Raw genomic sequence first — 26,554 nt, forward strand, 5'->3', positions numbered from 1 at the left:
GAGTGAAATGGACGCACTGTAGAGCCCTGCTATTCCTTAGTCCATCCACACATGAAAATTGGACAACTATTCTCTCACCTTGCAAGTAGTCTGCGGCAGTAGTTTCTTTTGTGAACTATCTATTAGAACAGCTGATTTGCAACAGATAGTGTAAACTTATAATGGTGGCACACTCTGGCCTACACTATCTGTTGCAAATCAGCTGTTCTAATAGATAGTTCACAAAAGAAACTACTGGCGCAGACTACTTGCAAGGTGAGAGAATAGTTTGTAATTTGGTCACACACATACTCAGCATCAAGCTGATTCAATTCAATGAGGCCGATTAGGTGTTCCTCTGGAATCGAGTTGCGGACAAATCTAATGATGACTGTCAAATTCTCAATGTTACACCGATCCCTGGTACCATCACTTTTAATACAAAGGCCAGGAGAGTTGGCCTCCTCATATGTGTTTAGTGAAATTAGAAAATATGTAAGATATTGTTAATTTAGTTATATTGTATACACATTCTCATATCCATATATTTTGTTTTATTGTCACTAGTAATAATCTCAGGGTTTACTGGGTTTTACACAATTCTTTTTGTAGTGTGGTATTGGTGGTGGTGTACTAAAATAAACATTGTCACGTGTGTATAGCTTCTTCTTCTCACCACTGCGTATAAACAAAGTATAAACAAGGCTTAAGAGTAGGGTTGGGTATTGGTTGGGTTTTATCCGATACCAGTACCTACTCTGTATTTTTCAAACGGTTCCGGTGCTTAAACGGTTCTTAAACCGTTACTTAAGAAAACGAAACTGCACACACTTTATCAAAAAAATTATATCTGTGTGTGTTTTCTGAAAAAGATTTTCTGATTTCTGATTAAATTAAAAATTGTGCTGATGTAGCCGAAAACACTTAAGTTAAGATAAAAATGTTGTCTTCTAATATTATTTATATGTATTATATATCAATTATATTACATATTATATATTATAGACTTTTACAAAACAGAGAAATATCTGACACTGAGCAGAAATATTTAACACACAAAGTATAGCCTCATATAAATATACTTGATATACTTAATACTTGATATGCAAGATTTGCAGTTGGCATTAAAATACTAGACTTACCCGAAGAGGAACACTGCAGCTGAACTTGAACTTTAGTCAAGAATGTCAGAGGTTTTGGGTTCTAATCCGCATGCGTAGTTTTTTCTTTAAACCGATAATGCTCATCAGTGGTTGTATATCAAGCAGGGACACTTTGTGTGCATTATATGTTGTGATTTCACCAGAACGAATAGATATGAGGTGCCATCTAGGGCTTAAATCGAACTTCATTCACGCACACATAAAACGCTTGCATACACATATACTAAGTAGTCACATATACATGTATACTGCTGAATGCTCCAACTATATGAAATGCACAACGTCACATCTAAAGTCGCTCACGCACACACACACACACAAACTCGCGCACATACTCATCTGAGACGCGAGCACGAACACACAAACTCTCGATCTCTGCAACGTATCCGAGTGCGGTGTGCGCGAGCCACAAGAGAAAAGAATTTTCAGCGCTAGATCGTCTATTTAACAAACGAACGAAATGAATGCTCTGCTGGTTAACTGGAGATGTTTTGTTATTGGATCATTCGTGCCGCGAGATGTTTTATAGGGGGCGGTGAAAAAAGTCAGGCACCGAAATCAGGCACCGAATGTTTCGTTCTTATTCGGTCTGGTTACTACCGTTTACGTCGGAACCGGTTCCCTATTGGAACCGGGTTTCGGTACCCAACCCTACTTAAGAGTAATAAAGAGAAGGGCTTTAAATGATATATTTCAAGGTACATCGACAACTTTGAGGGTGAGTATTCTCTCATATCATGCGAAATCCGACTAGCGAATCGGTTTCTAAAATCGTTGTCTCCGTTTCTGAGAAAATGAATTTTAAGAAAGTTTTGCTGCTAGTACACTTTGCTATAGAACGCGCTATGCGGAAGTTAAGACGCTGGCTGAGATTCTACCGGAAATACGTCAGCAGAGTTCACGCATACATTTTTTTTACTGAATGTTCTGGTTATGAACCTTGATCTGAAGGAGAACACAAGACATCACCTTAGGTCAGAATTAGCAAAAAAAAAAATATATATTTTCTAATTTATCATCAGATGGACAGATCATTTCTCAGGGGAGGCAGGGCTTATGCCCCCTGCAACATGTGCTTAACGGTGTTAGTACATTTAAGAAAATCACTGTCTGGTCAGTGTTTTACACTAACGTTTAAGGAAAGCCATTTTATGTGGCGTCGTCGTCAGGTTCAAAATGCTTTGTGCACGTCCGCGTGCAGTGAAGCAGGGAAAATTTAAAAAAAGTGTCGGTGATGATGGCCTGCACAAGGCTTTTGGCGTCTTCACAATGGCCATTTTCGCTTCGTGCCATTAGCGTCCTTCATGTTTAATCGCGCTAACGTTACTCGCATCAGTGTAGATTTGTACGCCCCAACTTCATTTCTTTCCGCCATCAATATGGCAGAAATACCGACTGTTGCTGCTTTGTTTCTGTTGTGGAAGTCCCAGATACGTTCAGTAGCGCGGGAAGGGGGCTGCTGCAGTCCCCTTCATCATAGCATCAGCACCCCCTGGTGGGGGGCTGTGGACTAACATAATATTGTACTTAAAAACTAGATTTTTTTTTATTTTATTAAAATAGACATAACATACTGTGTTTGATATGGGTTTAAAATGATGGGCAGTGTATAAGATATAAACTAATGATTAATTATTTTAATATTTCGTTGATAAAAGACTAGCCTACTCCTCAGGAAGTGCTTCCGTCACCTCACATTCGTTTGGTCATGGCTAGCAATAAGCAGCAGAAATGGTTAAGAAAAGTAAAATAGTCATGGGAATTCTTCTCAAACAAAGGATGTCAACAACAACGACGATGAAACGGCGACTGAACCCACGCCAAAGACTGACACTGACACAAACTTGGTTCAGACTAGCGTCGTTAGTAGGCCTTTGTCAGCATCCGCGAGCAGCAAGGTTTGTGAGCTGGACGTTAGCAAGGTTTGTGAGCTGGACGTTAGCATGGACTCTGCTGAGGTCGGGACACATGATCGGATGGCTGCCAGGGAAGATGACAAGCCCTACCAACCCAGGATGAAATTTCCAGGCAGGAGATTTGGTGGGGAAACGTTCGAGCGTTCATTTCAATGTGGATGGTTTGACAAATGGAAATGGCTGCATTACATTAGAGAATTTGACTCTGTGATTTGTTTAAATGTGCTAAAGCCACGGATAAAGGATTACTGCGCCTCACCAACGACAATCAAAGCTCCTTTGTAAAGGTTGGTGGATATAGTAATACAGGATAATGAGCGTATACGTAATATAGCCGCACTCAAGCGCACGACCGCACGCATAAAGCTTGCGTTTCAGCGCTTGCTGCTCCACACCGAGGTACGCTGGCTATCCAAGGGCAACTGTCTGGCTAGGCTGTGTGAGTTGTTCACAAGTGTCCTGGAGTTTCTTGCTGGTGCCGACGCAGCTCTAAGGGACACGCTGAGTCCTGTCGTGGTGACATCTTTTACCTGGCAGATTTCTTCGGGAAGATGAATGAAGTGTCACTCAAGCTCCAGGGAGATGCCTTGACACTGGTCCATTCAAAGGCCACCATCTGCAGTTTCCTCGCCAAGCTGGAGCTGTACAAACAGGCGTCAATTCAATAATTTCCCTCAGCTGGCCAAGGTAGCGTATTATTATTAGTAGTAGTATTATTAGGTATATTTTTACAAAGACAGCATAAAAATAATCTCAATAACGTTAACTGCCTTTCTGTACTTACATTCAGGTGGTTGATGAGCTGACCGATAACCACCTGCTGCGTTACACCGATCACTTAAGGGCAGTGGATGTCCCTGAATGGGTGATGGAGCCATTTCAAGTGGATGTGTCCAGGAGTGAGGCCGAAATTCAAGAAACTCTCATCGACCTCCAAAATGATGAGGAGGACAAGGCAACCTTTCGGGCTTGTGGCTAGCATGTCATGTGGGCCACGCATGGTCGTCTTCTGCTCCTTGCTTTTCCGACGTCATACCTTGTTGAGCAGGGGTTCAGTCAAGCTTTGCACATGCAGACAAAGTACCGCAGCCGTCTCAATTTGGTTACCTCAGGCGCACTCCGGCTCAAGCTGACATTCTTGTGTCCTGATGTTAAAAAGTTGTCTGCCAGTCACCAAGCTCAGGGCTCACACTAATGACCGTAATTAAATACGGTGGCTGTACTTGACGCCTTTGTCGTTTTTTCTTCGGTTTAGTTCAGGTGGCCGAGCTGTTGTCTTCTTTGTTCGTCATTTGAAATCAAATGACCGTTTGTAGGCTATTCAAATTTGAAGACACTTTATTGGTTAATCTTTAAAAAATGTGTGTGTGAGCCTGAATTTGTTTGAATTTGAAATAAATACATTTGCAATACCTTTCAAACAATCCATGTGTTTTTGCTTTTTTTCCAAACACAATACTTCTCAACTTGAGGCTTTTACATGTAGGTTAAATCAAATAAGCAACTTCTGTTTCAGTTTCAGTTTTTTTGCGTTAAGAGGATCATGAAGAGGTCAGGGGGGCGTTTGTTCAAAAAAGGTTGAGAACCACTGCTTTAGGGTTACTTAAAAGGTTTATACTAAAATTGGATAAAGCCACAAAAAGTTAAGTTAATCAAATTCTCTCTTTTTAAAGAGTTTTCTCCTTTAGATAACTCAACACCATCTTCCCTCACGGATACCATATCACTTTTTTCAAGTCACAGTGACCTTAGAGAACTGGGTATTCCCCCACAGGCAGAAATAGATCCAGCAAAGAAGACATGAGCAGTTCTGCAACAAAGGCTCCCGTGTCAGAGGCGGCAAAGGAGGTAATTGAGAGCTGAAAACGTCTTATTATTTTGATTTACCATCAATTATAAGGTGTCACGCTAAATTGAGATTATCACCTATCGAAGCATTTGGTTCCAAACTCACTTTTTATCAAATAAAATGTTATTAATTTCCCCTTCCTAGATTTTTACCTTTCACAACACTGCTGTTTTTTGACATTCCTCTGAACTTTCACCCTTAGTCTATACAGACATGTTGTGGTATGTTTTTTCTAATGATTTTATCTAATAGAAAGAATTGAACACTAAAACTTATTTTTCCTTTTCCTGTTATGCGAGTAGATGGCAGAAAAGGCCTTGCTTAAGAAGCCTGGAGGAGAGGATATTCTTGAAGAGTACAAGTCAGAAAATTCACTAATGCACCGCACTCGGAGACAGCTGGTCAACATATTGGCGAGTGATATGACTGAGAGACATGGGTAAGATTTAAAAAAGGTTTTTATTACAAAGGAATGTAAAAAAAAAAAGCCTGTAATCTTGTAATGATATATAACTTATGTTTCTTGTACTATATAAAGAAAAATTATTAAAGATGGACTTTCTTCACTCTATAGCAGGATTCCTTCCCGTCAGCAGGAGAAGTATGCCCTGGGAATTACTACTCTCTTTCCCTCACTGAAGGATCCTTTTTCTTCAAAGGGCTATGTCAGTTTTACAACCTTATGAAGAAAACACAGCTCAGAAACCTCAGAGTCATTTCAGGCTGATTTTCACAGTTTACAAAATAGTACAGAAGTTGCAGGAACACGTGTCGTGCAGAGCTCTGACGCTGGGTATTTTGACAACAATGGATCAGGTCAAAGTATCACAGAAAACACAAAAGATATCTGTGCTACAATTATTGTGGCCAAACTCCATGGTAGTGCTATGGCAAATAGTATAGTTTCATCAATTGTTAGTGATTTGGAAGAACTTGCTAGTAGACTGCACTCCCAAGTTAAGCATGAAATACTGTCCGTTGTGCCAAAAGATAGTCCTGTAAGATCTACATTGGAAAAAGGTTTTGAGTTTGAGTTTTAATACTGAAACTAATAGAATGATGTATTTCCACAAGAAATGGGGGATTGTGGAGCCAGTGTAAATAAATGTAGGAGTTCGATTTGATACAAGGCGAAATAAAAATACTGGTACTTATGATCAGGTCCCAGTGAAAGACACTTTTGTTTACATTCCAATTTTGGAAACTATTAAATTTATCTGTCGCAATTCTTATATTTGTGAACTACTTGCAAAACCATGTGTATCAAAAGACAGATATGAAGACTTTTGTGATGGAAGTTATTTTAAGTATCATCCATTGTTCTCAAAAACACAAGACTTCTTTACAAATTCAGCTTTACTATGATGACTTTGAGACTGCTAACCCACTGGGTTCAAAACGTGGTGTTCACACAAAGTTGGTGCTCTCTATTTTGTCCTCCGAAATCTGCCTCCATTGTTAAACTCTGTATTGATGAACATCCATTTGGTTGCATTGTTTCATGCAGAAGATGTCCTAAAATCCTAATGATCCTATTTTACAGCCTCTGATTAATGACATCAAAATATTGGAGAGTCATGGCATGGATTTGCCTTTCTCATCTGAAAAGGTCTATGGCACTATATGTCAGATAACTGGGGACAACTTTCAGAGTCTTTCAGTGGACGTACACTTCTGTCGTTTGTGTTTGATTGAAAAAGATGATGCTCAGAATGTTTACAAAGAGGATGACCCAAAGATAATCTTGCGTGGAAAAGAGCTTTTTGAAATGCACTGCAGTGAGTTGCAATCAGATCCACAAAAGCTGTGTGTGTTTGGTCTAAAGAAGAATTCAACTCTTAACAGCCTACAGTACTTTCATGTTTGCTACAACTTTTCTTTGGACATAATGCATGACATACTTGAAGAGGTGGCTCAGTATGAGATAAAGTTACTGTTTGAATATCTCTCTGAAAATGTTTTGTCAAATCCTGGTCTTTTGTCACGAATCTATGCTTTTGACAATGGCTACTTGGAGCGCAAAAATCATCCGACAAGGGTCAACTTGGACATTATAGGCAATAATATAGGACTCGACTCTATTCAGACTCTTTTGTCTGGTAAGAAACATTCCTTTGATTTTTGGTGACATTGTGCCAGAACAGGAAACCAGAACTGGACTTACTGCAGATAATTAACATCATATTCTCTCCATCTGTTACACTAGGCATGACTCTGCATTTGAAGCATTTAATAATGGAACATCATGACTTGTTCAAACACTTGTATCCAGGTAGAAACCTGATTCCTAAACATCATTTTACGTTACATTACCCGTCTTGTATTCGAAAAATTGGACCGTTAATACATATGTGGAGTATGAGATTTGAGGCAAAACACAGGGTTTTCAAAAGCACACTTAAAAACTTAAAGAACATCACAGGATCACTTGCCAAAAAATATCAAATGTCCATAGCATCCAATTGGGAAACATCTCCTTTGAACGATGTTGAGTACAGACCTTTGATAACATTTAATGTCGACAGTGAGGAAAATGGTGAAATGTTTGCCCAAGCCATGCCCGCTGTAGCAAAAGACATCTTCTCTACTAACTGTGTAAAGATCAGTGGGGTAGAGTACAGAACCGGGTTAGTCATTTGCAGTGGCACAGAACAGGAAATGCCTGTGTTTTGCAGAATAAAAAAAATGCTTTTAGTCACCAGTGTGATCTACTTCATAGTGAACAAGCTTATGGTTGACTATTTCAGTGAGCACTCTGCCTTTTGACTTTTGAAGTGCTTATGGTGAAGATGATAGCCTTTATATTGTACCATTATTTTCTCTGTAAATGTTCATAGAGTTCAGTTGTATGGTGCTTGGATATTTTTGTGTTTATTAAAAAGTTGAATTCTTCGTGTTTATTTTTTTCCTTTAATGAAAAAGCATTTTCAGAACATTGAATGTAACACAACTGTCATGAATACACTTAAAATCGTGTTACTCTAAATCATCACTTTAGAGTTAAAAATACTATTTAAAGTGTCATAAAATAACACTCTGAATGCTAGGAATTAACAACCCCAGTGAAAAGGAATAACACAAGTTTGGTGTAAAAATGTGTTAAGAAACAACACTCTGAGAATGACATTTTTAACACTATTATGGAGTTAAAATATTAACACTATCCAAAGTGTTAATTTAACTCTGAACTGGTGAGAATTATATAAACTCTGGGAAATTGATGTATTTAACACTATGGGAGTTGAAATAACACTGACGTTTTTGCTGTGCACTTTGCTTCTTGATGATCCCAATGGAGTTCAGACTGCTACAGACCAGGCACCCTGTGAAGCATAAACAATGTAACTACTGTATTCATATTTGTGTGTGTAGTGTCCATTTCTCCCACATACATACAAGCACACAAACCGTATATGTAAGGGTTAATGCCCAACGAGGTGTCCATTGTCAGGTATTAATGGATGACGGCGTTGCCTCCGCAGTCCATCGATACCTGACAATGGACACCTCGAAGGGCATTAACCTGCTTATACCATGGTCACTTGCCAAATAACAAATTTTTGAAACATTAGTTTATATTTTAATTAGTTTTACAATTGAAATCTAAAGTTTTTACAAACAATAACTTGGTTTCCCTGGTTACGCCTGACGGTTTATTTAGCAACCGGAGATATTTATAGTCCGCTCAGCTCGTAGAACCCTTCAGTTTAGCTAACTTGCGAGCCAGAAAGTTAACGTATTTTTTTTCATGTAAGTTAGGCTTGTCTAGTCATGGGCGTTACACTTTCGTTTTTTTTAACCTATAATTAAAACACACAGGTAGGCATAGTTATTTTATTTTTTATTACCCATAAAACAATTAATCAAACAACAAACAAACAAAAAACAATTAGTAGAAAGCCTTTGCGTCAGATGGACATTTGGACACATAGGACTTGAAACTTTTTACCGGACACAGCGGATCCCCGGGTCTGGCAAACATAAAACCTCTTTAGTTTTCCTTATCTGGGTCATTCGGATCTTTGTGGATTTTGGTGTGCGGATTGTAAGCCAGGGTGACAAACTCAACCCCGTCCTCGTCTCTCCTCGTCTGTCCACTGTTTTAAAAGCTGCCAAAACTAACAATCTACCTAAACTTACCTAATTTTTGGTTTTTGTATCCTAACCAAGGGTACTTGGATTTAAAATCTTAATTTTGTCTGGCTGTCCACTGGTCTGGGCAGTCATAATTGGTATCTACATAAAAAATGAAAAAAAAAACACAACAACATGAGTGATTGAATGATTATGGGCTATAAATGTAACTATAAGGGCTGGGAGAAAAAAATCGATTCACCTAGGTATCGCAATTTAAAATTTTTTTTTTTACGATTTTAAAATCTATTTTTTTATTACAGAATCGATATTAATTCAAATTAAACTGCTTTATTTGTGCCCTTGCTTATTCACCTTATTCCGCCTCGCCCACTTTTAATACTTCGCGCTTCCACATTTTGTCATCTGACTTCCGCTAAACTGACACGGCACATCCGGTAGCTAGTTTAGTAGTTAGGAGATTGTTTATAGTTAGCCAAAACTTTAGCGAAATGACAAATAACGTTAATACCGTAAATGTTTTAAATTGGGAGCACGGAGAAAACTTCGTACAACGATCAGTTGGTCTCACATTGTCTCATCCATCGTCATTGTTAATGTGGCAAGAGGTAATATTTAACTACGTCCTGTCAGAAGGAGTTGATGGAGCAGCAATGAAAAATTATTTGTAAATAAGAAGGAATGAGAATAATTAGAGTTAAAGATAGGATTAGGTAATTGGGGTGGGATGTATTTTAAATTGGTTGTGTTAAACGAGATACATTTGTGATTTTGTGTTTTAGAAAATATAAATGATTAAATAAGTTGTATAAAATCAGTTGTAAGAAGTGTTTGATGTTTTCAGGAAGCTAGAGACACCTTCTACTGACCTTCATGTTGATATATTTCACCATTTAATTTTCATAAGTAATAAACCAAGATGGTATTAATTTGCAAACTTGACATGACTTATTCCTTCTAACCAGAAGACTTAAAGGAGCTGTATGTAAGAAATGTATTTCAATTAATCATAAAATGGCCCTGATATGTCACTAGACATTAAGAAATCATGTTCATTTCAAATCACTGACAACAGTAGTCCGGCCAGGATATTGTCATTTAGAAAGTGAAGTTGCAGCCCTCAACTGATGTTGATGTTGTCATCTTGTGTTTTGGCCTGAAGCGCCACCCTCCACCTATCTACCAATCACGAAGTCAGTAGTGTTTCGGCATCGGGGTTGCCAGCTCTGCTCTAGTTACCACAGCTACGTAGCAGCCTACGTTCCTGCTGGATCCTGCAGCCTATCTGGCAACCTCGAATCAGGGGGGAGGGGGAGGGGATACACCGCTCTACAGTAATTTGAAAGTGATTGCAGTACCAGTTTTGGCCATAATCTTACATACGGCTCCTTTAATTCCTTTAAGTTTTAAGGAGAATCTACAGAGCTCACATTATATGGTTTTATAATAAATTACTGACAGGTAACATCTGCTCACACTGTAAAGGTTTATAAAAATAACTTCATAATAGGTAACATCTGGTCACATTGTAAAGGTTTATAAAAATAACTTCACAAAGGTAACATCTGGTCACATTGTAAAGGTTAATAAAAATAACTACTTACACTATTTACACTGATTAGTTAAAACAAAACCAAAGCAAAAAGTATCGACAGACGTGGAACACACCTACAAATAAAAATTTATTCATCCTCTATATCAGAAATGATGTCGCTTCGAATGTTGCACAGGGATGCACAAATTCTTTTATCTATTTTAGGGGTGAGGTTAATTGGAACGGTTTGAGAGAGGACTTTGAAGTTTTTTAAGTTGGCATATGACCCGCTCAACGTGGTCAATGCTGGAAGGACAAGTTTCACCTTCCTTTCATAGAGGAGATCGGTAATGGTGAAGCCTCTGTCTGCCATTACGTCATCGCCTGGACGAAGGTATTCCAGGAACCCTGAATTTGCATTTATGAATTTATCACTGCACCTTCCTCCATACGCTGGTGAAATGAACATGATCAGTCCACATGGTGCAATGGAGACCAGGTATTTGATGATGTTCTGGCCGTAGTAATGACTGTAGGACTCACCTCTCGAGTCAAGGTTGCGTGGTTTTTGAAGGGGTGTCCCTGAACAGTCGATCACACATGTTGTTAGGGCTGCACGATATTGAAGAAAAATGCGATATGCGATAACTCATTAAACAATGCGATATTCGATATGCGATACGATAATGCTTAAAGTGTATAAAATTAACTTAAATTAGATTTTAAATGATATAACCTACATACGTGTTTCACATTCTTTTAGTGACAAGAAAACATCCCTTCAACTTGTGAAAGTGAACAGCAGTGTTTTACTGTAGCATAAGAAGTGTTATTTTAAAGGGATACTTCAGGATTTAGCATTAAGCTACTTTGTATTAGTAGAAAACCTGTAGTATTTTCGAATTACCGTGCTTTCCACCCTCATATCCCCCTGAGACAAGAGATTTATGTATTTTTTGTCTGGAAAAAATCCTCAGATGACGCAAAAATAGTCATTTTGCGTCATCGGAGGATTTTCTGGCCAGAGGCTAAAGACTACAGCCAGTAGTAGGGGCTGTCCCGCATGTTTTCAACCCGCCCATAGGAGGTGGGATCTCACCATAGACAGTATAAGAAATGTACAGAGTCATCTCATTGGAACTCAATTGAGGCAAGTGAAGCCCATTTTCAGCGATTTTTAAGGACTTCCGTTCCTGACGCGCAGACTCAAACTGAGCTTGACGACGTAGATGTGACGTGAGCAACCCGTCTGTCTTCTAGTGGCTGTGGCATGAGAAATCTGAATCATTCCCCTCCGAATCTTGCAGAGACGGAGATCGTGAGTAGGAGGTGTCCATGAGCTGGGAGCAGGAGAAACTTTTGCTAGGTATTCTGATTAATTATTTTGTCATTTTGCCTCCACGTCTCCCCGATTGCCCGCGAGCTTCTCCTCCTGTCCATACGGTAATCTCTCTACTGTGCGACAGAGAGTCGTGTGGTTATGACGCAATCGTTAGCCTACTTTTTCAAAAACTGTTTTTACGGGGCCATAACGTAAGCTACAAGGTAATGGATCATTTTATACATTGTCGTGTTTCTTTAGAAATAAATAATGGACAAATGGAGTCTTCAAACGCCTCAGATGTAAAGTTATTCTCTGTCAAAGTGACGCCAAAATGAATGGGAGTCAATGGGATGCTAACAGCAGGTGAAGTTCTGCTACAAGATGGTGGCACGCGGCCGGCTTCAACTTCCGGTCGACTTCCTTCCCGCTTGGATCTCACTCACAGAATGTACACACAGTGTCAGCCGTTTTTCTTTGGAAGCTAAGCTAGAGGCTCTTGTTCTGTGAAGAAAGCTGAGTAGTAGGAGAAAGCTGAGTAGTAGGGGTTACCATCCTCTTTTTCCCGGACTTGTCCGGCGGGCGAGATCGTTCAAAATGTCCGGGATTCGGCTTTTGCTTTCTGCAGTCGCCATTCATTGTTTACATGCACACCTTTTGTTTCAATCTAACTGAATTCATTCCGATTGATGAATCTGAATGTAGTGTTTACATGAACGCTAAACAAGTGATCGGTTGATGTGCGTTTTACCATTGCTAAGAAAATTCCCGCTCCTCCGTGAGAGATGCGAGACCGGTGCATCTCAGTAATGACGCCACCGGCGTCGCGCCGTTCTCCTGCGCCCCTCAGCCTCGTCCTGCTCGCCACAGTAAACATGATGAATGGCGACTGTAGAACGTAAAAGCCGAATCCCGGACATGTTGGGTGATCTCGAAATCCCTGGCAAACTCATCACAGAGTCTCAATAGTAGCCAAGCCTTGTTGTTTTCAACTGCGCTCTCTTACCGGTAGGCGTGGCTTGGGAGTGGCCTCCTAGGGCAGCAAAGCAAGAGCATTCTGGGAGTTGTTGTCTTTCATCCACATAAGCCAAAAATACATTTTCTGGCTTTTCTCAGTCTAGAAAGCTCCAAATTCAAAAATTTCTTCACATTTCTTCTACATACATGACCTATTTTAAATACACATTCATCTTTCCAGAGGTGAAGTATCCCTTTAACATCAGTGTAAACCACGGGGTTTAGGGTTTCAGGTTATCCTACATTAGGGTTATTTAACAACAGAAACTGAATAATCAAATGTAAAAATAAAACACTGCTTAGTTTTCACTGTATGAATTGAATATATATACTGATTCTTATTAAAGCTAAAAAAGTTATGCATATTGCGATATATACATTGAAAAGCCCTTGCAAGGCTCGCGCAGCGCTACTCATATGCTGAGAGAGAAATAAGACAGTAGAGCTGCACAATTCATCTTTAAAAGACTGTGATCTCGATTCCCATTTCGTCTGTCTATTAAACCTTTGACAAAATCATATCGCAACATTCAAATCTGTGTTGGCGCTGCCGCTGACCCTAAGAGAGTATTCATGAAACAGCAGTCTTTTCCTCATAGTATCATTATTTCTGTGATACAATAGTTATAGTGATACAAATTATCACAGAAGTACTGGGATAAAGGTTTAAAGTTCAAATATGTATTTATCGATTACATTGTTTCGCCACAAGGTGGCGACAAGTGACTGTTAAAAAATGAATTTGTTATTGAAGCATTTATTAAAGAGAATGTAGTACTGTATGATGCTTCTAAAATAAGAAAAATGTGATGAATTGTGTTTGTAAATATGACTCATCTTATACATCATGTACAGTCTGTATAAGTGTATTATTTAACTTTTCCCCATGGTCTAGTGTTCGGGAGATAGGTGTATCGTCCCAGCCCTAAAAGTTGAAAGTTAAAAATGTCAAAAGTCGTAGTTAATAGTGAGAATTGGACCCTAATTTAAAGTGTGACCAAATTTTGCAATACATATGCAAATTAGTGTAACTATTTGTTAGACATGGATTAATAGAGAAAACGGTACACATTACTGTCTGTGTATAGCCTGGTTAAAACCAGACCATTCTCAGTAGTAACTGAGTTATGGTCTGGCAAAGCTTCATTAATAACTCATTTTCAAAGGGGCGTCACCAACGGACGTCGCTCAAATGCCTCTGGGCGCAATTGGATAGACCTAAAACCAGTCAGAGCGATCGTCATCGTGTAAAGCCATATGCTGCGTCCCAATTCGCCTAAGTTACACTACGCCATAAATGTATGTACTCTTTTTGTGAAGAAAAGGTATTTACTTTTGAATGTGTAGCAAAAAAGTAGACAAGCTTTGGGACATACTACTTCGTCATCTTTATCGGACGGATCTGTCGCGTGCATCCTGTCACTTAAACTGACCTGTCAATCATCTTGTCACAGTTAAAATTCTCTATTAAATTTATTTAATTTCCTACCGTTTCGGAGAGAAATGTAGTAGCACGTTCATCTGCCAGTGGGTCTTTCATGGACACTGTCCTCATGTGTTTGCAATTTTAATATAATAATGCATTTAAAAGTTGCTGCTTCATCAACGGACGTCGCTCAAATGCCTCTGGACGCAATTGGATAGACCTAAAACCAATCAGAGCGATCATCATCGTGTAAAGCCCGCCCCAAAGTTTCTGATTGGTGCCGCGATTTCGACGGATTAGAAATGGGCTTGAATGAGCTCTTTGCCAGACTACTTGCAGAGCAAATCTAAATTTGCCGGAAGTTGTCTGGGTTTTCCCAGGCTAGTCTGTGTATGGATTTGTTTCAGAACCAGCCAGCTCTACAAGCAAACATTCTAAAAGTGTGACAAAGATTACATACCAGTCTCCACAAACTGCCAAAGGTACCCAGCAATTCTGCATTTGGTGGAAAACCGGGGTTCATCAAAATCCTCCTCCTCCTCTTTCTAATCCACGGGCCAGATGATGTTGCTTAAGACAACCTAATTATAATACTAGTATTTAACAATGGTGCACTGTACATATCCTTGTCTGAGCTGTTTTATTTGTTGCAAGGTTCGTGTGAGCACCTGAATGTGGCCGATATGAAGATTTGATTAATCCAATTTGACGGTTTAATACTAGTAGGAAATACTGATTGCGTTAAAGTAGTATTGTATTCGTGTGGGTTATTCTGATTCCTATTTTTACAGCTTTTTGCCCATTTATTTTTAAAGTCAAATTTTATGGTCCACTGCTGATCAAATTTGCATAACTTTTAATTGCTTCTAAATGAAAATGTCAATTTAAAGCTTACTGCATGCTGTAGAAGATTGATTGTGTAACAGCCAAGTGCGGTTGGTTGCTGTCAACACTGGAAGGTCCCAAGATAATGCCAGCTGGTTAATGGCTGCCTTTTGATCCTCAGAAAGCACATCTCCTTTCTCATTCTTTGAATCATCATCTATGGCAAGCTTTATAAATAGTAAGAGAACACAAGTAAATATAGAAACACATTTACCTGTAACAATATGGCACATACGAACCTACCATTTGTATTGTCACCCTGAAGTCGATGTCAGCCACATCTTCAAGCACGATGGTTGCTGTCTGTGGGGATCCATCTGCTAATACATGTATTATGGCTGGGCTTAAAGGATTAGTTCACCTCAAAATGAAAATTTCCTGATAATTTACTCACACCAATGCCATCCAATATGTCCATGTCTTTCTTTCTTCAGTGGAAAAGAAATTAAGTTTTTTGAGGAAAACATTTCAGGATTTTTCTCCACACAATGGACTTCAACGGTAACTAAATTGTTGAAGTCCAAATCAATGCAGTTTCAAAGGGCTTTGAAGTGCTTCAAAGGGCTCTGCACGATCCCAGCTGAGGAATGGGGTCTTATCTAGCGAAACGATCGGTCATTTTCAAAATAAAATAAAAATGTATATACTTTTTAACCACACTTGTTCGTCTTGTGCTGGTCTGCGACGCGCCAGGCATTACGTAATCACGTTGGAAAGGTCACGCTGGACCTAGCGGTCTCCTCCATCTCCTCCTCCTAAGGTCTTCATCTGTGTACTCCGGTTCAAAAAGGTAGGGTAGGGCAAAAAACTCCATCTCATTTTCTCCTCCAACTTCAAAATCGTCCAACATCATTGTTTTACCTTTTTTGTTAAAGGGCTTTCGTATTAGTCTTCGCACGTTTGCGTTGTAAACAATGGGGCGGTACTTCCACCTAAGTCCAGCATGACCTTTCCAACATGATTATGTAATGCCTGGCGCGTCGCAGACCAGCACAAGATGAACAAATGTGGTTAAAAAGTATATACATTTTTATGCCCACCGTAAAGGAATGAATGACCAATCATCCTGCCTGCCATCAAGAACAAGTCACTCTGTAAAAGGACTTGGGATGTGGATGGAATGAGGTGCTCTGCTTGGCCTTCAAATAAAACAGTGCCACTTCCATTTCCTTTTTGTACTGCATAAAAAACCAAAGCATCGATAAGAAAAGTAGACATCCCTCTATTAAAGAGTCCACTGCCTCATGTTGTTCTAACGCTGTATAGCTGTATTTTCGCTCTGGAATACGAAAGATCTTTGCAAGAATCTTAGCTGCCATTTCCATACAATGGCATGCCGTTGTTCTAGTCTTAAAAAAAGCATGCAAAATCATCAACTAGTGAATTCTTGAAACAACTAACCAATATTAATGAGGAATCCATTCTGCAGCTTGTGCATCACCAATACTTTAATATATAAACAATTTGTCAACAATGTTAGCATAAAAATATAACTAATGAAATTAATATAGTGTATGAAATAATAACAGGACAGTAAGTAGTCAATATCTTCCATATATACTAAAACAAAGCAATTTTTAATGTTACATTATTTGTGAAATAATGTTACAGTACCTTCCAGTCGGCAGTGAAGAGGTCTACTCTCCCCTCCTGGTCCTCCATGTCTTCTCTAATATCAATTTTAACTTTCAGTGAGGGCTCATCTTCTTTTAGCTGAAGCATATACCTTCTGTACAATATTGCTGCCCTTTCTGGAATCTCAATCCTCTTCCAGTCTGGGGGTCAAAAAAGAAAACAAATACATTGTCAGTTACATTTCTTCATACTATGGTACTCATGGAGAAAAAAAATGTATACATGGAGAAAAAAAATTATACATGAACTTTGAGAGAATAAAAAAAAAAAATCCCTACCTTCACGCATTAATGGTGCATTTTTAGATTAAAACTGATGTCCCAGGTGTTTCATGGTCAGGACCAAGTGGGACAGTAGTGTTCAGGGCCCGGTTCCCCAAAACGTTCTTATCGCTAAGTAGTTCTTAACCTATTCCTTAACCTCTCTCTTAACATTATGGCACGATTCCCGACACGTTCGTACGCTAAGTATATCTTCTGTAAGTTACACTTTCGTAAGGTTGGTCTGGACCACTCTTAGCTTTACCTTATCACTGTTGCAGGTCTATATGAAAATAATTCTGAAGTTTTAATACACACAGACAGTTCATTTAGGCTAATTCAAGTGTTTTCATGCAAAGAATAAAACTGTCAATCACACTGATTGTTGTTAGAATTTTTATTATATTATTATTATATATTATATGATCAATTTAATTAAAGAGTGCTTTTAAAGGCCAGTGAAAGCATAGGCTACTGTCAGTTAAGTCCTATTCGGACGCTAATATTGTTTCTCATGGGCTCGTCCGGTATTTTAAACATTTACAGGGGCAAGTCTGTGATTTTAGTGCCGTCCGAATCCATAATATCAGTGTTTTTTCTCACCCAACCCGCGTAAAAATCCCTGGCCAAATTAGTACCTACTGTTTTTTGACAAACAGGTCGTGTGGTGATTTAATTGCCGTCTGAATCCACATCTCTGAGTTTACAAGAAGAGATTCAAAATTCACTGTTTAAATAATTTTTGATCACTGCCGAGCACCGTACGCAAGATGTAAACTTTTATTACTGAAATGCTGGAAAGTATTTTCAAGAACAATATTTCATCGCAGCTCCACCTCAGAGAACAAAAATGGGAAAGAGATGAAAGCACGTACAATATTTGAAATGGTTATTATGGCAGCAATATATGTTACAATTTTAAAATATGTAGGCTATGCTATTATAGGCTATTATAGTTTGGATGACTTTTTATAATGTCCAATAGTCCTAATAAATGTAATTTCAACTATTTCTGAAGTGCTTCTTTTATAAAGAACACCGCTTTCTAGCATATAACAGTGAAACAGCCCCTGCACGAGAGAATAATTGATTCTCGAGTCATCGATATCAACAGATTCAGCACCATCACCACGGACAGCACTGGGTAACGTCGCACGTAAGAAGGGATATCTTAAGCAGCTTTCTAAGGTATAGTTCGGGGAACACGCCTAGAAATGGTATACCTTTAGTTAAGTTATACCTTACGAGTCTTCATAGCGCGCTAAGAGACAACGTTATCGGGAAACCGGGCCCTGTACTCTTGTACTGGTCTGGGAAACCTCTAGTAATGAGGCACTTCCTTCAGAGGTACTTTCATGCATAATTGAGGTGAAGATTTCAGGGAAGCTGCAGTAAAATACATAAACATTCACAATCAACACTGATTGAGTAATATGGATTTCAGTAAGTTTGATTGTTTTCAACATATTTTCTGATGTTCATTTATGTTTATTTTGTCCTGTAATGTTGTAAAGAGGAAGGGATGATCGAGTTCACTCACAACTGTCCAAGTACTGTTCGTAATATAAATATATGCATAGCCTACATGCTTTTCCTGTAAGAACATGAATACAAATTAAAATGTGAACGGAAAACATAAGCTAATAAATGTCTTATCATTAAAATATGAAAATTAAAATCAATCAATCAATAAAAAAAAATAAAAAAATCTAATCAAAATGACGGACAGTGCGAAAGTCTAACGTGACCTCTGGCCTAACATGAACCGAAGTGTTGACAGTCTGACATGTTCCCAAGTGCTCATTTGTGCTTCAAATCCTTCAAACCAGAAATTTCATTCACACATCATTCTTTTCTATTTCAGACCTAACAGTGACTTCAGTACTTTGTTGTAGAGGGAAAAGAAATCTCACTAATGTTCACACCTCTGACATGTATACTATACCTTTCTCCACATGTACTCACATGGTAAGCCATCACTTCTGCAGAAAAGTTTTCACCACATATGGAGCAGTAATCCTGAGGAGCGAGAGAGGCTCAATATTACATCTAATAGGCCTACATCAGAGTTGTCTAAAATCATTCCTGGTGGGCCGATGTCCAGCAGAGTTTAGCTCCAACTTGCCTCAACACACCTGTCTGGAGGTTTCTAGTATGCCCAGTGAGACCTTGATTAGCTGGTTCAGGTGTGTTTAACTGGGGTTGGCGCTGAACTCAGCAGGACAGCCCTCCAGGAGCAAGATTGGACACCCCTGAAATACATCCATGTAATTCTTTGCAACTCTTTGCTTGTGGCTTATGTTGTGGCTGGACAAAATCAGGTTTTAGCTAAAAAATTTATATGCTGTTTTTTCAAGAGAACCAGAAACAAATACAGACTAGAAGTGACAGTGAAGTCAGTTTTAAACAAATTTAAGTGTTCTGCTAAGAAGTTTGCAAAGAATTTATAACAAGTGGTCAATCATTTACATTTAAAAAAAAAAAAGATCATTTGATACATATTTATAACCTCTGTTCGCTATATTCTCAGGCCATATTATGTTTATCCATGATTTCACTCAACTTAAGTTTTGTCTTGAACTTTGATAATTTTATAAATTTATAACTTTCAACCTGGATAACCACTTACCAGACAAATGACATCTGACTCATGGCTCAAGGTCTTGATCCACCTCCTTTTCTTTTGCCAGATTCAGAGTTCTTCAATAGAAAGAGAGGGAACATTATAAGTCTATGGGCCCTATCATACACCCAGTGCAATACAGCGCCAAGCACGACGCAAGTGTTTTTTGCATTAGTTTTAGCCCAACGTTTTCATTTTCAATACAACCTGGGGTTAAGTGCCTTGCTCAGGGATGTATTGATGACAGTTTATGGATGGTTCCTTGTGGGGTCAAGAACATGCAATCTTCCTGAGGGAATAATATGATATTGTGATTTGCTGCTCAGGAAACATTTCTGATTATTATTAATGTTTAAAACAGTTTTTTCCAGGATTCTTTGATGAATAGAAATTTAAAAAGAGGTTTATCTGAAACAGAAACCTTTAACATTTTAAATGTATTTACTGTCACTTTTGATTAATTTAATGCATCCTTGCTGAACAAAAGTAGGCAATTACTTTCTTTCCAAAAAACTGATGAATGAATGAATATGAAACATAGTTTGTCTTAAAGCATATTAAAACACTTCATACTGTAGACATATTCGAACTTTTAATGAAAACTTTTAATGAACATATTAAAACTTAATGGGACTTTAGAATGTAACTGTAACAGGGCGAACAAGACATGAGACGTGCGGATCCAAATGCAAGGCTTTATTCCAAAACATGGTCATCCTACAGGCAGGGTCAATAAACAGCAAACAGGTATGGCAGAGGCATGACACAGAATAAACCTTAGGGCAAGCGTGGGTAGACGATCGGCGAACAATATCCAACAGGGGCAAGGCAAGATAATCCAGGTAAACAGCAATGATCCAAACGAGGTGCAAACAGTAGTGATGTTACGTATGACACTGAAGCTTCGATGCGCGTATCACACAAGCGACACAATTTCTAGTGAAGCCCCGTATCGGGGTGTGTATTGGTTTACTAGAGGCACGTGATCGATGACAAACGACGCGTTTCGCTTTGGGTCTCAGAAGGCTCGAACTCCAGATCGTATTTAACGAGTCATTGTTGCCTCAGTCTGGTTGATGGGTTTGTGAGGAGAGTGCTGTACTTTGAAAGTTAATCAATATATTACATTTAAATAAGCAACATTTATTTTTCACTACTTAGGCTATTATTTGTTGTTGTTGTTGTGTCTTTTTGTTTTTGTAAAATCTTTGCACTTTTTGGTGATTTTAGGTAATTTGGTGTTGGTATTTGGGTTTAGGGTGGGATTAGGGGAGAGGGGTGTTGGTGTTTGGTGAAGGGTTTGTATTTAGAGCAATGGCAACAGCCAAAAAAAGGAAGACTTCCCCTATCAGGGAATATTTTGAGCTTATAGCTTCCAATGTATGCATATATTATTTAAATATAAATTTAAATGAAATTATTTTACTACTTTTATTATTGTATGTTATTTCTTACTTTATAACTTTTTTTAGAAGGTGAGATGCTTGGTGTGTGACAAAGAGCTTGTCTATGGAAACAACACATCATCCATGCTAAGGCATTTCAGAGCTTTACATGAGACTGCACAGTCCAATCCAAGCACACACAAAGTAGGACTGTTGCTTCATGATTTTTATTCATAATTGTGAATGCATTATCATGATTTCAATTAATATATCGTCGCTGTCGGGCGGAAACCTCGTATGTCCAAATTTGGTCAATTTCATATTTTTTCACAAATCGATGCTATTGGTCAGTCCCCACGTGGTTCTGTTATTTTTACAAATTATTAACCAATCTAAAGTGTTGAAAATAGCTTGAGAGCAAATCTCGTAACTCCATTGGACACTTCAACTGTCTGAGAATCCTCGTAACTCCACCTCTTCTTCACTCCGCGGCGGGCGGGAGCCTCGCGGCATTTTGTCTCCTCAGGATTGAAACTCGCAACGATTAAGAGACCCTCGTCGAGCAACACGTAAAGCAAGCCTTAACTCTGATTTTATCTGTGTTAAACTATGATATCAGTTATTGATGCATTTTAAATGTCTACGTATTACTAGGCTTATTATTAGGCTTATTATACTTGTGCATTGAAGTTTTAAAATGTATCTAATATAGCCTAATACTTTAATTGAATTAAATGTTTTGGATACCAGCTTTAAATGATTGTTTTTATTATTATTTTACTGACTCGAAGTTGGCACTGTGCATGTAAAATACCCCAAGTAGCAGGTTTTATTTATGGGAGAAAAAGGGTCTGTCTACTGGTGCCAGTAAGTTAAGCCTATTTTTGCATAACTCTGTCTGTTTTTTAGACAATAACGAGTGAAAATAGTTAGGTTACATACATTTGAGTTGGCTTGTTTTGTTCAAAATCGATAGCTGTAATGCTTCGGTGCAGAAGGAAGCCCGTGAGCCACAAAGGTAAGTTTGCGTGCAGATTAGGCAAATTTCCACCTATTAGACAACGTTAGTCAGCTCATCATTTTTTGTTCTGCTTCACTTATAGCTCTTAAACCTTTAAAATGGAGTTTAGGAAGATGTATGTAACCACAGTCGTTAGCTTTGATTAACTATTGAAGCCTTTTCTCTTGTCAAAAGGCTCAACGCGACCGCCGATTTTGTTTGCGTGCAGATTAATTTCCGCCTATTTTAGACAGCCTAATATTTTGGTATTGCATCACTCATATCGCTTAAACGTTTAAAATGGAGTTTAGGAAGATGTATGTAACCACAATCATTAGATTTGAATAGCTCTTAAAGCCTTATCTCTTATCAAAAGGCTGAACACGACCGCAGACTGTGATAAACACTGCTGGCAGCAGCGACGTCTGTGTCCGTTCCATTCTAATCAATGACAGCGTAACCTCGTATCTCCCCGCTCCCAAGTCATAAATCTCGTATCTCCGATTAAACATGATTTTAGGGAAATGTTGTGTTAATGTTGGTATACACCAGTATATGATAGCAATATAAGGTATAATACCAACTTTAACGATACAATGTTTAATAACTCCAAAAATATGCAGTTTTTTTAATTTCCTGAAAAATAATGGTTTTGGAGATACGAGGATTCCGCCCGACAGCGACGATATGTATAATATATATTACTTCTTTCATTATAGCATCTCTCAAGCAAATGGTTGATGAGGCATTGGTCAACATGGTCATAAAAGACTCGCAGCCATTTACAGTGGTTGAGGATGAGGGTTTCAAGGGCCTCATCCATGGCCTCATCCATGCCCTTGATCCTTCCTATATAATCCCAACCAGACATGTGAGTAGCAGAGGTTGATGTATAATCTATATAATAAATCTGTATCTATAATAATATAATTGTACTATAAATGTTTTGTGAACTCTAAAAGGCTTTAAAGAAAATGGTGGCTTCAAAATATGAAGAAGCAAAGAGGAAGGCCAAGGCAAACATGGAAAAAGCAACTGCTGTGTCCATAACATCGGATATGTGGACTTCTGTCACGGGGTGACGAAGGCCGGAACTACAAGTCGGGAAGTTGTTGTAGCGGGGACCCTCTGTTGTAACACAAGGCCGGTTCCGGGGATACACGGAAGCTGGAAAAACGCCGCGAATGAGGGTAATCGCTGGCAGCTGTGCGGGGGAAAATGTCAACAGGTGATTGGGACATGTAGCAGGAAGGTGGCTCATAAAAGCACACTTTGGGGGAGGAGGCGGAAGAGCACAGTTCGAGATGTGAGGCACGCGGATGCGGAGGGAGGCCGCGGGAGAGAGAGAGAGAAAGAGAGACAGAGACAGAGACAGAGAAAACTTCGGCTGGATTGCGGGTGTAAGCCTTGGTTGCACCGTGAGTCTGTTGAATTGCAGTTTTATTGTGGAAATGAGCACGAGTGAAACCTTACAGTGTGTGGTGGATATGCGAGTGTGGGAATTATTTCTGCTGTTCACTCGCAGTCACAGCTGTCCATTCCTCTCTCTGCCTGAGTCCAGTGAAGAACCTGCTAATGCTGTGAGTTACACGTATCCATTCCTCTCTCTGCCTGAGTTCAGTGAAGAACCTGCTAATGCTGTGAGTTACACGTATCCACTCCTCTCTCTGCCTGAGTTCAGTGAAGAACCTGCTAATGCTGTGAGTTACACGTATCCACTTCTCTCTCTGCCTGAGGCTAGTGAAGAGCCGGTTAATGCTGGAAGGGCCTGCTAATGCTAGTGAAGAGCCTACTAATGCTGGAAGAGCCTGCTAATGCTGTGAGTTACCTGTATCCACTTCTCTCTCTGCCTGAGGCTAGTGAAGAGCCGGCTAATGCTGGAAGGGCCTGCTAATGCTAGTGAAGAGCCTACTAATGCTGGAAGAGCCTGCTAATGCTGTGAGTTACCTGTATCCACTTCTCTCTCTGCCTGAGGCTAGTGAAGAGCCGGCTAATGCTGGAAGGGCCTGCTAATGCTAGTGAAGAGCCTGCTGGTGCTGAAGAGCCTGCTAATGCTGGAAGAGCCTGCTAATGCTGGACGAGCCTGTTAATGCTGTGAGTTGCACGTGTCTTCCAATCTCTGCCTGAGGCTAGTGAAGAGCCGGCTAATGCTGGAAGGGCCTGCTAATGCTAGTGAAGAGCCTGCTAATGCTGGAGGAGCCTGCAAATGCTGGAGGAGCCTGCAAATGCTGGAAGAGCCTGCAAATGCTGGAAGAGCCTGTTAATGCTGGAAGAGCCTACTAATGCTGAAGAGAAACTATTTTATTTATTTAATAAAGAACATTTATTTTTAATTCTGTGTCCGTCTCCTTCGTGTCCACGGTCAGCTCCTCAGGGGCGGCACGCAAGCGGAGGGGTGGGCGGCCCGCTGGCGCTCCACCCCGACCTGTGACACTTCTATCAACACGGATGCATATCTTGCAATAACCTGCCACTACATTGATGACAGTTATAAGCTGAATATAGTGTTGTTGGATGCTGAGAAGTTCCCAAACAGGCACAGGGCAAAATATGGCCCTGGTGAAATCGAATGTCATGATGGAGTGGGCAATCAAGGAGAAAGTGAAGTGTCTTGTCACAGATGCAGCAGCAAACATGATTGCTTGTGCAAGAATTCTGCAAGTGAGACATTCAGTTTGCATTGCACATGCACTTAACAGCATGGTTAAAAAGTCTTTTGATCGGGTACCAGCTCTGTGTGACATTCGGAACAAAGCAAAAAAAGTAGTCACCTATTTTCGAAGCAGCACCTCTGCCAAAGAAATGTTGACCCAGGTGCAGCAAGAGATGAACAGGCCAGTTCTGAAACTAGTGAATGAAGTGGAAACACGCTGGAACAGCACTTTTCACACATGCTTCAACGGCTGCAAGGCAAACTGTGGGAGCATCCCTTGCCTCACTTAAAACTGATATAGCTACACTTCATGCACAGGATTATGAAGCCATACAGCAAATTCTGTGTGTTCTCGCCCCATTCCACCAGGCCACAGTAGAGCTGTCTGAGGAAAAGTGTCTGGCTCCAAAGTAATTCCTTTGCTAAAAATGATTCACCATTCATTACAGGTTGAACAACTAAGGTATTTATTTTTATTTATGTAGAATACTCGTTAGCAAATTTTGATGTCTTTTTTATCTTTTTTTTATTTTTGCATGGAGTAAATCATTTTGTATTTCATAGGTTAACCATGCCAATCACAAAGGAATTAACTGAGAACCTCATCAGGCATCTGAGGGAACATATCTGGAATATGGAGTCGCTCAGCATAATGACCATGGCAACTCTGCTGGAGCCAAGGTTTAAAAAGTTGGGTTTCCTTCACCAAACTAAAATGACAGAGGCTGTCAAATGGCTAAAAGCAGAATGTGGTGATGTCATCAGGGCCGAAGATGAAAGACCGTCCACATCATCAAGCACTCAGTCAACAGAAGCACCATCATCAACCCAACGGCCCACACCAAGCTCAAGTATTTATTTATTATTATTTTATTTTTTATTATTGTATTTTATAATTGTTGACCGTTGATGTGTGTTATATATACAATTTCTCCTCACACTTCTAAGCTGGAAACCTTTGGCTTCTGTTGGATAGTGCTGTGGAGCAAAGCTCAAATGCCACTTCTGATGCGATCGTAGAAGTGGATAAATACCTTTCAGAGACAAACATACAAAGATCCACTTGAATACTGGAGAATGCAGAAACAAGTCTACCCTCACCTATATACACTGGCATTACAGTTTCTTTGTACCCCGGCCTCCTCTGTACCATGTGAAAGAGTGTTCTCTAAGGCTGGGGAAGTATTGTCTAAGAGGAGAAATAGACTCAGCCCCAACACTGTGAAACAACTTTTATTTCTTAATAAAAAAAATAAAAAACTTTATCACCTTTCTGTCATTCCTACAGTTACATAAGCACTATCACTAACAAGTGTCAAAAGCATATTTAATAACAGATGATCCTATCAAACAATGTCCTTATTCATTATGTGTGTGTGTGTGCGTGTGCGTGTACGTGTAGAGTAATAATTTCGTAAGCCAAATTGAGCCGCCATCTGATAAAGTTTGGCTGAGCCGGCTAGAATTATTTGCATCAAATAATAATTCTATCACATAGAGACATACACACACGAAATATATAAACAATACACAAGATCTATTTTCCCACTGGATTCATAACAGCACAGTCTTGTGCTCGTTGCTACGATACTGAGACTCACAGTGAATTGACGACCAATTAAAATTGCTCGTTTTCCGTACAGAAGAAGCGATGCATTTTTTTCTCGCACTGAGGTGAAATGGCGGAAAGAAGCAAGCAAGGTAATTTTGATCTCACTTCTCACATACTTTCCTAATTCCTACTTACTTTTTTTTTCTTTTTTTTTTGACTTAGGCCTACCCAGACTTTTGTTAAATCTTCAGGGCACGGTTG

At 39.3% G+C, this 26,554-nt stretch overlaps 1 long non-coding RNA gene across 1 annotated transcript; it reads left to right on the forward strand.

Moving 5' to 3' along the window:
• The first annotated feature begins 25,069 nt into the window (after positions 1-25,069).
• Positions 25,070-26,099, forward strand: LOC309497515. The gene is made up of 3 exons (XR_014205591.1): positions 25,070-25,204; positions 25,306-25,592; positions 25,690-26,099. It is a non-coding gene; the product is annotated as an uncharacterized lncRNA (long non-coding RNA).
• Positions 26,100-26,554: the final 455 nt, after the last annotated feature.

This window comes from Leuciscus leuciscus (genome assembly GCF_965113295.1).
Source record: "Leuciscus leuciscus genome assembly, chromosome: 4".
NCBI classification, from domain to species: domain Eukaryota; kingdom Metazoa; phylum Chordata; class Actinopteri; order Cypriniformes; family Leuciscidae; genus Leuciscus; species Leuciscus leuciscus.